Consider the following 13744-nt stretch of genomic DNA (forward strand, 5'->3'; position numbering starts at 1 on the left):
TGAATGGATAAAGAAGATGTGGTGTACATATTTATACAGTGGAGTATTACTCAGCAATCAAAATGAATGAAATCTTGCCATTTGCAACTATGTGGATGGAACTGGAGGGTATTATGCTAAGTGAAATTAGTCAGAGAAAGACAAATATCATATGACTTCACTCATATGAGGACTTTAAGAGACAAAACAGATGAACATAAGGGAAGGGAAGCAAAAATAATACAAAAACAGGGAGGGGACAAAACAGAAGAGACTCTTAAATATGGAGAACAAACAGAGGGTTACTGGAGGGGTTGTGGGAAGGGGGATGGGCTAAATGGGTAAGGGGCATTAAGGAATCTACTCCTGAAATCATTGTTGCACTATATACTAACTAAATTGGATGTAAATTAAAAATAATAAAATAAAACAAATAAATAAAAGGATAATAAAGAGAAAAAAAAAGAAGTTTACCACTGCTCAGGAAGTTCTCCCCTCTAGTCCTTCCTTCTGAGTTGCTGCCACCACCTGAATCAGACAGGCAACACAAAGCAGTCTCTAACTATCACTAACACATGCTACCCACTATTGCCAGTTGTCCCCAAAAGTGTTAGGTCACAGTTTCCCAAGTCAATATGACTTTTTTTTTTTAATTTTTTTTCAACGTTTTTATTTTTATTTTTGGGACAGAGAGAGACAGAGCATGAACGGGGGAGGGGCAGAGAGAGAGGGAGACACAGAATCGGAAACAGGCTCCAGGCTCTGAGCCATCAGCCCAGAGCCTGACGCGGGGCTCGAACTCCCGGACCGTGAGATCGTGACCTGGCTGAAGTCGGACGCTTAACCGACTGCGCCACCCAGGCACCCCAATATGACTTTTTTTTAAATACTGAAAATATAAGGGGACAAGGAGTTTATTTGAGAGGAGGGAACCTAATAAGTTTCCATTTGTCTCAGTTGCCACATTTAGGAAGAACACTGATTTGGGATAACAGCTAAAATTGGGGGGAGGAGGTTTAAAGAACAAACAGCTATTCTTTTTTTTAAATTTTTTTTTAACATTTATTTATTTTTGAGACAGAGAGAGACAGAGCATGAACAGGGGAGGGTCAGAAAGAGGGAGACACAGAATCTGAAACAGGCTCCAGGCTCTGAGCTGTCAGCACAGAGCCCGACGCGGGGCTCGAACTCACGGACCGCGAAATCATGATCTGAGCCGAAGTCAGATGCTTAACCAACTGAGCCACCCAGGCGCCCCTAAACAGCTATTCTTTAAAGAACTAACAACTATTAGGTGCCTCAGTAGTGCAGTAGGTAGCACTTCAGTCTCATAAAGAACTAACAACTATTAAGATCACTGGCAGTCATTCTTAGTGATAACAGGTGCTTATGTCCAAATAGAAATGGAGAAATAGTGCTATGAGAAAAGCAGCGTTAGAAACATAATCGAGTTACATAAATCATGGGAAATTTCTAGGAATGATCATGTATTTACAGTAAGCTTATTCTCCTTGGTCTGGTGAAAGATCTGAAGAAGGAGAAATAGACAAATAATATATTAATCAAAGAATATTATCAAAAACTTTTGGAATAAAAAGTGCATCTAGAATCCATGAATTGAATAAGTTCATACCTTCTTTTTGACTAATGTTATACTCTATGATTTCCACGTTAGAGGATGCATCTTTTGGGGGCCCCTAAGCCATATTATTTGGCTTCCCACATTTATTTATAACTAAATTATTAGTTATCCTTTTTAAGTTCAAACCATAGCTCTGTCATTGTTACCCATGCAGTTGTCGTTTCAACATGTTACCCATATGGTGAGAATAGTGCTGACCATGATGACATCAGGATTCCTTATGGAAAATATCTAGCAAGCTAATTACTTTGTAGTTATAGCAAATGCAGTTGCCTTTAGGCCACAAGTTCTATGAGAGTAAATGTTTTTTGTTTTTTTGTTTTTTTTTTTTTAGAGTAAACATTTTACAATATAGGTTCAGACCTAGGAAAAAAATCACTGTATTTTTCCTCCCAGGAACAAAAACTAAGATCAGATAAGAATCTAGGAAGTTACTTATCAGTATACAAGAATAGGCTTAGAGTCTTTCCTTTGCTGCCAGAGTGGTGCTGATTTCAGCATAAAGGCATCCTTCAGTTGAGAGGCCCTGTCACTCATCAGTGATGTTCACTTTGGTTAATTAGAAATACTAAAATAACATGGGAATAATTTTACTAGCCTAAAAGAGCATGAATAAATTATACAAAAGCCATGAGTAAACAGAACATTCACATTAGCTTTTCATAATGGTTCCCATCTCAACTTCATAGACTTAAAACGTCTCCAAAGTTGAATGTAATTTAGTCAGAATATGACTCAACTGGGTTCAACCACACTCTAGATATATAACTAGTTCTTGTGCAACAGAGGGGAGGCTGCAGGGGCTAGGAATCGGCTTCCTTGAAATGTATATTGGCCATACAACCATGTGTACTTAAATAGAATAAGGGATAAATTTCTGACCAAGGATGCAGTGTAACATTAGGATAAATTATTTTATGATGACCAACTTCAGAGGCTTCACTGGAAATAGTGGTGGGGAACAAAATGTAGTAACTACCCTTCTCTTGGGTCTCAGAAAGATACAGAGTAATGGTTCTTACCAGAATGAATGATATCACATAGGAGACAAAAGAACCCCCCTGACATGCGGTTTCTCTCCTCTTCTCAGGAGGACAACCACAATCCCAGTCACGGCTGCCCCTAGAGAGTTCAAGGTATGGAAAAATTTTTTTGTATAAAGCCCCTCTCTATATAAAAAATTTACTTAACCAAAACCAGCATGTCAGCACCATTCTGGTGATCCAATTTCATGCAATCCCATGAAAGAATACCTTGATGACTAGTGAATATCTAATCTCTAGGCCACCTTCTGAAACTGGGACTCAGCCATGGGACCCTAGAACAGCCCCATCCTATGAATTTCATAGTTACTCAGAATATCTGATCAACTCCATGCATGGCATAGAAATAATTAGAAAATAATTTAATTTTCAATAGCATCAAAAAACATCATGGGGCACGTGGGTGGCTCAGTTGGTTGAGCATCCAACTCTTGATTTCAGCTCAGGTTATGATCTCATGGTCATGAGACTAAGCCTTGCTTGAGATTCTCTCTCCCTCTCTTTCTGCCCCTCCCCTGCTCATTCTCTTTCTCTCTCCCTCAAAAATAAATAACCATAAAAAAACATCAAATATTTAGGTATTAATTTAACAAAGTATGTGAAAAACGTGTACACTGAAAGCAACAAAACCACGAAAAATTAAAGACCTAAATAAATGGAGAGATATATCATATTAATGGATCAGAAAATTCATTATTGTTAAGATGCCAATTCTCCCCCAATTGGTCTATAGATTTAATCAATTTACACAAGGGTGTTGTTTGTTTGTTTGTTTGTCTGAAATTGACAAGCACTTTCATGAATGTATGTGGAAATGCAAAGGATCTGAAGGAACCAAATGATCCTGAAAAAAGAAACAAGCTGGAGGATTTATACTACCTGACTCCAATATCTACTAGAAGACTATAGTATTAACATAGTGTGATGCTGGCATATAGGATACAGATATATATGGATAGACACATAGATCAATGTAACTGAATAGCAAACCCATAAATAGACTCATACGTATATGGTGAGTCAAAGGCACCAATGCAATCCATTAGGAAAGGAAATGCCTTCAATAAATAGTGCTCAAACAGATGATTATCATATAAGGAAAATGAACCTCAACGCTTACCTCATACCATGCACAAAAATTAATTCATGGGAGACCTAAATGTAAAACCTAAAACTAAAACTTTTAGGGGAAAAAAAGGAGACATGGGAGCAGGCAAAATTTTTTAGACATGACACACAAAGCAATAATCAGAAAAGAAAACAAGTGATAAATTAGACTTCACCAAAATATAAAACTTCCATTCATCAAAAATATCATTAAGAAGATAATAGGCAAGCCACACAATGGAAGAATATATTCATAAAATATATATCTGACAAAGGATTTATAATCAAAATATATGAAGGATTCCTAAAGTTAACGAATAGGCAAAAGTTTGACATAGATTGTTCAGAAAGGAAGATATATGAAAGGCCAATATGCACATGAAAAAGTATTCAACACCATTACTCACCAAGTAAATACAAATGAGGCACTTGGGTGGCTCAGTTGGTTAAGCCTCCGACTTAAGCTCAGGTCATGATCTTGCAGTTTGTGAGTCCGGGCCCCACATTGGGCTCTGTGCTGACAGCTCAGAGCCTTGAGCCTGCTTTGGATTCTGTGTCTCCTCCTCTCTCTGCCCCTCTCCCACTCATGCTCTGTCTCTCTCTCGAAAATAAATAAGCATTTAAAAAAATTTTTTAAAGAAAGAAAATGCAAATGTAAATCACCATGAAATACCACTAACACCCACTACGATGGCTAAAAAATTTTAAAACTAGTATCACCAAATATTGAAAAGGATGTGAAGCAAACAGAACTCTGAGACATTGTTGGTGGGAATTTAAAATGGAACTCTTTGAGAAAAGGTTAGGCAATTTTTTACAAAGTCAAACACAAGCCTATACTTTATTTAGAAATTTCATTCCTAAGTATTTAAGCCAAAAGAACTAAAAATACATATTCACAAAAAGACGTGTACAAGAATGTTCAGAGTAGCTTTATTTATAATAGCACAAAACAATAAACAACCCAAACATCCTTCGGCAACTGAATGGATAAACACATTGTGGCATATTTCTATGATTAAATAATTACTCAGGAAATGAAGAAACAAAGTCCTGATACATACACCAACATGGATAAATTTCATGAACATAATGCTAAGCAAAAAAAAGCTATAAACAAAAGAATACATACTGTATGATTCCATTTAGAAGAAGTTCTAGAATAGGTAAAACTAATCTAAAATGAAAATAATCAGAACAGTGGTTCCCTCTGAGAGGCAGAGAGAAGGGCTGATGGAGAAAGACAGGATGGAGCTTTCTGGGACTGCAACATTTTATATCATGATAGAGGGGTGTGGGTTATATAGGTGTATCCATTTGTCAAAATTACATAATTAGCTTTTTTGCATTTCAATATATGTAAATCTTACCTTAAAAATAACCACAAAAACAATAGTAACAAAGAGAGGTAAGTGGGTGAAAGCATAGATAAAATAGGAATAACAGAATATTAAAATTATTAAAGCCAGATGATAGATACATTGAGTTCATTATATTATTCTGCTTACTTTGTATATGCTTGAAATTTTTTACAATAGGGGCGCCTGGGTGGCGCAGTCGGTTAAGCGTCAGACTTCAGCCAGGTCACGATCTCGCGGTCCGTGAGTTTGAGCCCCGCGTCAGGCTCTGGGCTGATGGCTCAGAGCCTGGAGCCTGTTTCCGATTCTGTGTCTCCCTCTCTCTCTGACCCTCCCCCGTTCATGCTCTGTCTCTCTCTGTCCCAAAAATAAATAAACATTGAAAAAAAAAAACTTTTTTTTTTAAAAAAAGAAATTTTTTACAATAAAAAAGTTTTAAAAACTAGCTGGGTCCACCACATTTCCTGGTAAGACCCCTGTGGTCAAAAAGCTCATTTTCCCACTACCTAAGACTATTTTAAACCTCCTCCTCCACTCTCCTCCAACCTTCCACCTTCCCTATCTCCTAGTCACAAACAGTTCCTCCCACCACTAAACTTACAGGTCTACTAGTATTCACATCCACACTTTTCTCCTCCCTTCTGTTCCAAAGAAAGAGGTGGCATTTCTTCTTTCCAATGTCAGTCTCTCTGTCTGAGCCTTACAGTCCTGTCCCCACCCCCACCGCCACCATCCCACTTTCTCAGAAATCTTGTGCCTTTGATTATCACTTTCTTCTCTTATCATCTCTGCTGGCTCCTTTCCCATCAACTTCTAACCACTTTCAGGCCTCTTCTATCCTAAAAACAAAAAACATAAAACCTCGATTCCACATTTTCACTAACTACTGCCTGTTGCCCTCCTTCTTCAGAACCAAATTTCTTGAAAGAGTTTTGACACTAATTGTGTCAACTTCTTCCATTTCCATCACTCTTTGGTCATTCCAGTCTGGCTTCCACCTCCGCCACTTCATTTGAAATGTCTCTTATTAAGTTCACCAATGGCCTCCATGTCACTAAGGCAAAAGAATAGTTTCAGTCCTTACCTTGCTTAGACACTAGGTAATATTTATATCTCCTCCTTATCAAAAACCCTCTCAAAGTTTCTGTGACTCCATATTCCCTGGCCTAAGTCTCATTTGTTAACCTCTTGTCCCTTTCCAGAACCTTGTATGTCTGAGTTTCCTAGGTCAATCTCTTACGTCTCTCTCAAAACATTGTACCTCTCCTGGATGATCTCATTTGCTTCCATCTGTATGCTAAGGACTCCCAAATGTACTTCTCCAGCCTAAATTTCTGTTCACACTCCAGAACAATATATCCAACTCTTTATAGTGCTCTTGGATATCCTAGGGGCATCTCCAACTCTGCATGTCCGAAGTTGAACTCTCACATTTGTTTCCCACAGGACTCCCTGTATCAGCATCTGGCACCACTTTCCACACAGTAGCTCAAGCCAGAGATCTGGGCATCCTTGACTTTTACATTTCCCACACCACCCACATCCAATAAATCACCAAATTTTGGAGATTCTACTTTTTAAATATCTTTCAAACCTTCACTGTCTCTGGTTCATCCTAGTCCAAGCCACTATTTTCTCTTTTTAGACTCCAGTTATAGCATGCATATTGATCTTCTTGTCCTCAGTCTCCCAAGTCTCCAGCCTTTTTAACATATAACAGCTGGAGTGGTCTTTCTAAATTTACATTTAGATCATTTTTCAAATTTTTCAAATTTACATTTGATCATTTTCCCCACTCCTCCCCAGTCTGTTTAAAAACATGCAGTGACTTCCAACTGCCCTAATGGCAAAGTAAAAAATACTTAGCATGGTCTAACAAGTCCTGTGTGTTCTGGCTTTGCTTACCTCTACAGCCTGGTTTTAGGCCTCTCTCCTTCAGTCTCTTTCTTCCAGCCATACCAAGACAAGTGTGGCAGTTGAATCCTCCGGGAAGGAATGCTGAGATGGAGTCAGGAAGGCAAAAGGTTTATTGGGAGTAAGACCTATGAAAGGAAAAGGGAGCAAGGAGGATTGGGCAAGAGGAGCCATGAAGATAGCAATACAGGTCTGTCAAAGTATTTGCCAGAGAGCTGTGGAGGAATGACTGCACATTACAGGACTCCCACATTAGGCAGAAATGGCCAGGTTCTTAAACCACAATCTTAGTTACTGGCTGAAGCCATGGGAGAAGAGCATAACCTCCTCACAAAAGCTGAGGTGGAACTAAAGGAGTTAAAGGCTGGCAGCTGGCAGTAGACCTTACCCCTAACAATCCTTTCTTTGAATGGGGAGCAGCCATTTTAGTGTCTACCACAAGGGGGCATATCACAAAAGCCCCTTTTGAAGCCTCTGGTTTTGGGGAACACTTCCTAAAGAAATAACATTTGTGTAGATTAAAACTGGCCAGGGAACAGTGAGAGTATACCAGACTAGGAAACAATAGTATGTGGAAAGGCCCTAAGTGGCAAGGGTGTTGGATTCTTGAAGGAACTGAAAAAAGGACCCAAGTGACTGAGCACAGTGTATTGAGAACAATGTTGGCTTCCAGCATACACTCCAGAAATGAATCTTTTAGGGTGCCTGGGTGGCTGTCGGTAGCATCCGACTCTTGATTTTGGCTCAGGTCATGATATCACAGTTCGTGAGTTCGAGGCCTGCATCGGTCTCTGCGCTACTGGTATGGAGCCTGCTTCAGATTCCTCTCTCTCTCTCTCTCTCTCTCTCTCTTTTCTTCTCTCCCTCTCTCTCTCTCTCCCCCTGGCCCCCCCTACACACACTCTCTCTCAAAATAAATAAATAAACTTTAAAAAACAAAAGAAATTAATCTTTTCCAAACTGAATGTGTGTAAGATGTTTTTGAGGACCTCTAATTAAAATTGCAGATCCCTGGGCCCCACACAGAAATTCTGATGCAGTAGGTCTGGTGCAGAGCCCATCACCTGTGTTTTAATAAGCACTTTTTCCTGGGGATTCCAAAACAGGTGGTTCACAATATACACCCTGAGGATTGTGATCAACAGTAGCTGTTATTATTATCTCTTTACTTGTTCATCTCCCATAGATTGAGCTTCTCTCAGGGAGTTTCCTAGCACCGAAAGTAAAATATGTATTGATAAATATTTGAGGAATGAATAAATGACAAATAAAAAATGGAGGCAGGGCCATGTAATAAGAATAGGATACCTAAAAGCACCTTGTAAACTATAAATAAGATTTTCTATGCTGTGAACAGTGACTTTCAATTTTTTTGACCATGTGAGACAAAAAGAAATACTAAGAAATACATTTTACTTTGTGACCTACCGCATGCACACACTATACGCTCTACACACAACTATAAAACAACAGACATACCAATACTTATCCTTTACTGCATTCTGATATTTTCTATTCTATTCTATCCTTTTTCAGAAAATAAATTGTTTTAATAGGTCATCAATGAGTATTGTACAGTTTAAAAAACAATGAGTGAAGTGATATTTTTTTCCCACTACTCCTTAACCCACCCTGTCTCCACTCCCCAGCTACGATTTGGCCTTGCTAAATTAGCAACAGGTACCTAGTTCTGTGAACTTAATTCTCAAGTCTGTACAGGTGCTTCCTCTGACTCAAAAGGCCCTTCTCCCTTTCCTTACTTGAGTAATTCCCATTTATTCTATCCTGTCCTGTGTCCTGGGAACCTTTCCCTCTCCTGGGCTAAGACAGCATAGTGTTCTTATCTCTGTCACTCTGTATGGAAATTGTCTGTTTAGGTATCCATACCCCTCAGCAGACTCAATACTTAAAAGTCAAGGATTGAATAAAATGAGCACTCAAAAAATGCTTTTCAAATACCTGAATAAAACCAAAGTGCTGTTATGTTATTTTGAGAGGGGAAATCTGGGTGCTGGAGGGACAAAGGAGAGGCATAAGCTAAATGATATAATTTGTGTTGTTAGAAACATGAAGCTTCTGTAAACAGACCAAGAGAAACCTAACATTTTCAGATCCCTCCAATTTCTATGACCCACTAAAACCATATATTAGTTAGGTTTTAGTTCAAGTAGAGTGCAGGTTTTTGCTCTGGTTTTTTACAGAGCCTAAATATTCAATTGTTTTAAACATAAATATTAATAGAGATATTGACTCACTGAGAAGTGATAAAGGCTTTGGTGCTGGAATCAAACTGATTGGATCAAAGGCATAACCTCAAAGTGCCCAGTATGATATGGCCATAAATGAGGTGGACACATAGCTCTTAGAGGGGGTAGAGAGGCTCTGCTCCTCAGCACACCCAAAAGGCACCTTAGCTAATGTCCACATACAAAGTGAGGAATTAAAATTACAAGGTCTTGTCTTTATTCATACAGTTACTTCTGTTAGTTGAATGTGTTCATACTGTATTTTGGGGACAGTATTAACAAAATCCAATAACATTTTTTAAAGTTTTTATTTAAATTCCAGTTAGTTAACATACTCCAATAACATTTTATTTTTTAATTTTTTTTATTTTTTTTAATGTTTATTTGTTTTTGAAACAGAGACAGATAGAGCATGAACGGGGGAGGGTCAGAGAGAGAGGGAGACACAGAATCCGAAGCAGGCTCCAGGCTATGAGCTGTTGGCACAGAGACCGACATGGGGCTCAAACTCATGAACCGTGAGATCATGACCTGAGCGGAAGTCGTTGGCTCAACTGACTGAGCCACCCAGGTGCCCCATCCAATAACATTTTAAAGATGTTTGTATTGTCTTTATAAACTGTTTAGTCTTTGTGAAGACTTAAAGTATTTTTGTCATTTCTTAGTCCCCTTCACTTTACACATTTCTACTTAAAGAGGCTCTTGACACACTCTCTCCCTGTCCCTAGAGTCTTTCTTCTGTCTTGTATTCCTCCTCTTCTTTTGAGTAATCAGAAACCAAAAGTATCTTTGAAATTCAGCTCTTTGACATTGAAGGAGGTAAGGGACTACCTTTCACCACACTTTATAAAGGCGGATGCCACAGAATGAGGCTCAGCCCTTGACTGCTGAGAGGTAGGGCTGGTGTTCAGCAGAGGTGGCAGTAATGCAGGGATCTGAGAGAAAAATGAAGATGTATGGTTACTTATGAAATGTCTATTGTGCAGTCTCATTCTGTTCTAGAATACTGACACTAGGTGAGCTCAATCAACCCAGATTTAATTTTTATAATCTTCATTTATTCTATTAAGATTTGAAAAGTGCCACATAACAGACCACCAGATAGTTGTATATTTACCATATGCACTTGTGAAATGGCCTTGCTTCCATTCTTTTCTTTCTTTTTTTTTTTTTGCCTGACATTAAGTGCTTTGTTATTTTTTTTTTAATGTTTATTTATTTTTAAGAGAGAAAGAGAGACAGAGTGTGAGCAGCGGAAGGGCAGAGAGAGAGGGAGACACAGAATCTGAAGCAGGCTCCAGGCTCCAAGCTGTTGGCACAGAGCCCGACGCCGGGCTTGAACCCACGAACCGTGAGATCATGACCTGAGCCGAAGTCAGATGCTCAACTGACTGAGCCACCCAGGCACCCCTTAAGTGCTTTATTTACACCATTTTATTTAATCACAATAGTAATTCTGTATGGAAGGTATAATTTATCCTATTTAAAGATGAGGAAAATAGGGTTCAGAGATGGTGATGTAACTTGGCAAAGTTCATACAGCTCTTAAATAACAGAAATTGAACGTGACCCCAGGTATGTCTAACTCCAGTTACCATGTGCTTATTTGTCTTGCCCTTCAGGGCAAGTTACTATCTAACTGAAGATATTTAAATGTGATATATTAAAAGTATTAGTCAGCATAGCATAGTAAATGCCACATATACAACAAGATAATGTGAAACAAGTTCTGTGAAAATTTGATGAAGAAGGGAGCATATCCAGCTGAGGTATGAAGATGTAAGTTTTGACCTAGATCCTAAAGATATAAGATATGACTGATGGGGTTGGTGGGTGGGAAAGAACAATACGCATTTGGGGTTGGGAAAACCACCTTCTTCAGATGTGTTGAGATGGAATAACACAAGTTGTATTCTGTAGACGGACCTGCTTCCATTCTGAAAGCATGTGGTCTAACACTGAGCAGCCTGCTTGTTCATGCTTAATACAGAAGAGAATTAAGAGAACTGTCATAACATTTACAATGAATGCTATGTTGTAAATATATATTTACAATACTATGCCTATTGAGACCTTTTGTCTTTTGAGAGTTTTTTCCAACATCCAGAACCCTTGTCAGTTATGAGTCATATAAACAATATTAGTAGAAATAAAAAAAATTACTCTGAATCCCATGACTGCAACAAATCAATACTCTTTTTATTCCCCCTTGTTTCCTGTCCTTGACTGTGTATCTATTAGACGTTTCACTTGCAAATGACTAAACAATAAAGGAATTGCTCAAGATGAGCTTGAGGCTTGACCTAGCAGCTCAAACTAAATCACCAAGTACCAAGTTTCTTTCATTTACTCTATTCTGCCTACCACTGTGTTGCTTTATCCTCAGGCACCATGTGGTAACCTTAGGGAGTTCCAGGCCCTCCCAGTATGGTAGCAACAGCTGTAGAAGTTCTAGATCCCACATCCTCACACTTCATCAAGCCCTAGCAAACAGGCTCTGACTGGGTTACCCACCCATCCATGAACCAACTTCTATGGAGAGGGAGATAAAGTTCAGATTGACCTGAATTATCAGGATCCACCTACATAGCTGAGAACTGGTGAGAAGTGGTTTCCTTAAAAACAAACACTTGTGGGGCACCTGGGTGGCTCAGTAGGTTGAGCGGTTGAACGTCTGACTTCAGCTCAGGTCTTGATCTTGCAGCTTGTGAATTTGAGCCCTGCATTGAGCTCACTGCTGTCAGTGCGGAACCCGCTTCAGGTCTTCTGCCCCCTCTCTCTCTGCCCCTTCCCCATTTGCACTCTCTCTCTCAAAAATAAATGAATCTTAAAAAAAAAAAAATGTGCTCTTAGGAAAAAACAGAGAAAGGATGCTAAGCAGCATGAATAATATATGCCTATTACCATGTGCAAGCTTGATTTATCATTGTAATCATGGCCTGGATGTGATTTTATATTCTGCTCTTTAAATGTAATCTTTCATAGAATTATATTTCAATATGTTGGGCTGATAGTAAGCATACTTTCAATTAACAATAACCGCGCCTCAGATAAACTCCATTGGCTACGACACTGCCACTGCACAAAGCTTGAGAATAAACATACTTTCAATGCTGTTAGATTTATGCCATTTTTAGTGACTCTGTCATTTAAACTTGAATGTAAATATTGTTGATACTAATGAAAAAGCTAGTGACAAGTCATTCAAATAATATAAGCATGTAAAATTAACCATTTGTGGAAGCTGGTGTATCATAACAACGATCAAAACGTATCTTTGGGGGGCACCTGGGTGGTTCAGTCAGTTGAGCATCCAACTTTGGCTCAGGTCATGATCTCGCTGTCCGTGAGTTCAAGCCCAGCATCAGGCTCTGTGCTGACAGCTTGGAGCCTAGAGCCTGTTTCAGATTCTGTGTCTCCCTCTCTCTCTGCCCCTCCCCCACTCATGCTCTGTCTCTCTGTCAAAAATAAATAAACATTAAAAAAATAATTTAAAAAAGCCGTATCTTTGGTATACAACCCAACACCAAAAAATAATAACAATAATCCAATTAAAATGTGCAGAAAACATGAACAGACATTTCTCTACAGAAGACATACAGATAGCCAACAGACACATGAAAAGGTATTCAGTGTCACTTATCATCAGGGAAATGTAAATCAAAATCACCATGAGATATCATCTCCCACCTATCAGAATGGCAAAAATCAAAAACACAAAAAACAGGGGTGCCTGGATGGCTCAGTAAGTAGAGCATGTGACTCTTGATTGTGGGGTCATGAGTTTGAGCTACATTTTTGGGATAGAGTTTACTTAAAAAAAAAAAATTAAAGGGGCACCTGGGTGGTTCAGTTGGTTGAGTGACAGACTCTTGGTTTTGGCTCAGGTCATGATCTCTCAGTTCATGAAATCAAGCCCCACGTCGGTCTCTGTGCTAATGGCATGGAGTCTGCTTGGGATTCTCTCTCTTCCTCTCTCTCTCTCTCTCTCTCTCTCTGCCCCTTCCCTACTCGTGCTCTCACTCTCAAAATAAACAAATAAACTTTTTCTTTAATTAAAAAAAAACAAAAAACATAAGAAACAAGTGTTGGTGAGGACATGAAGAAAAAGGAACTCTCTGCACTGTTGGTAGAATCAAACTGGTGCAGCCACTATGGAAACAATATGGAGGTTCCTCAAAAAATTAAAAATAGAATTACTGGGGCACTTGGGTGCCCCAGTCGGTTAAGCCTCCAGCTTCGGCTCAGGTCATGATCTTGAGGTTCATGAGTTTGAGCCCTGAATCGGGCTCTGTGCTTGACAGCTCAGAGCCTGGAGCCTTCTTCGGATCCTGTGTCTCCCTTTCTTTCTGTGCCCTTCCCCTGCTCATGCTTTGTCTCTCTCTGTCTCTCAAAAATGAATAAATATTTTTTAAAATTTTAATAAAATTACCATATGATCCAGTAATTACACTA

The 13744-nt window shown here is 39.0% G+C and overlaps 1 pseudogene; it reads right to left on the reverse strand.

Moving 5' to 3' along the window:
* Window positions 1-12253: 12253 nt before the first annotated feature.
* On the reverse strand, window positions 12254-12379 carry LOC122482199 (annotated as a pseudogene).
* Between the last annotated feature and the right edge of the window lie 1365 nt (window positions 12380-13744).

Source organism: Prionailurus bengalensis, chromosome C1 (assembly GCF_016509475.1).
Source record: "Prionailurus bengalensis isolate Pbe53 chromosome C1, Fcat_Pben_1.1_paternal_pri, whole genome shotgun sequence".
In the NCBI taxonomy this organism is placed as follows: domain Eukaryota; kingdom Metazoa; phylum Chordata; class Mammalia; order Carnivora; family Felidae; genus Prionailurus; species Prionailurus bengalensis.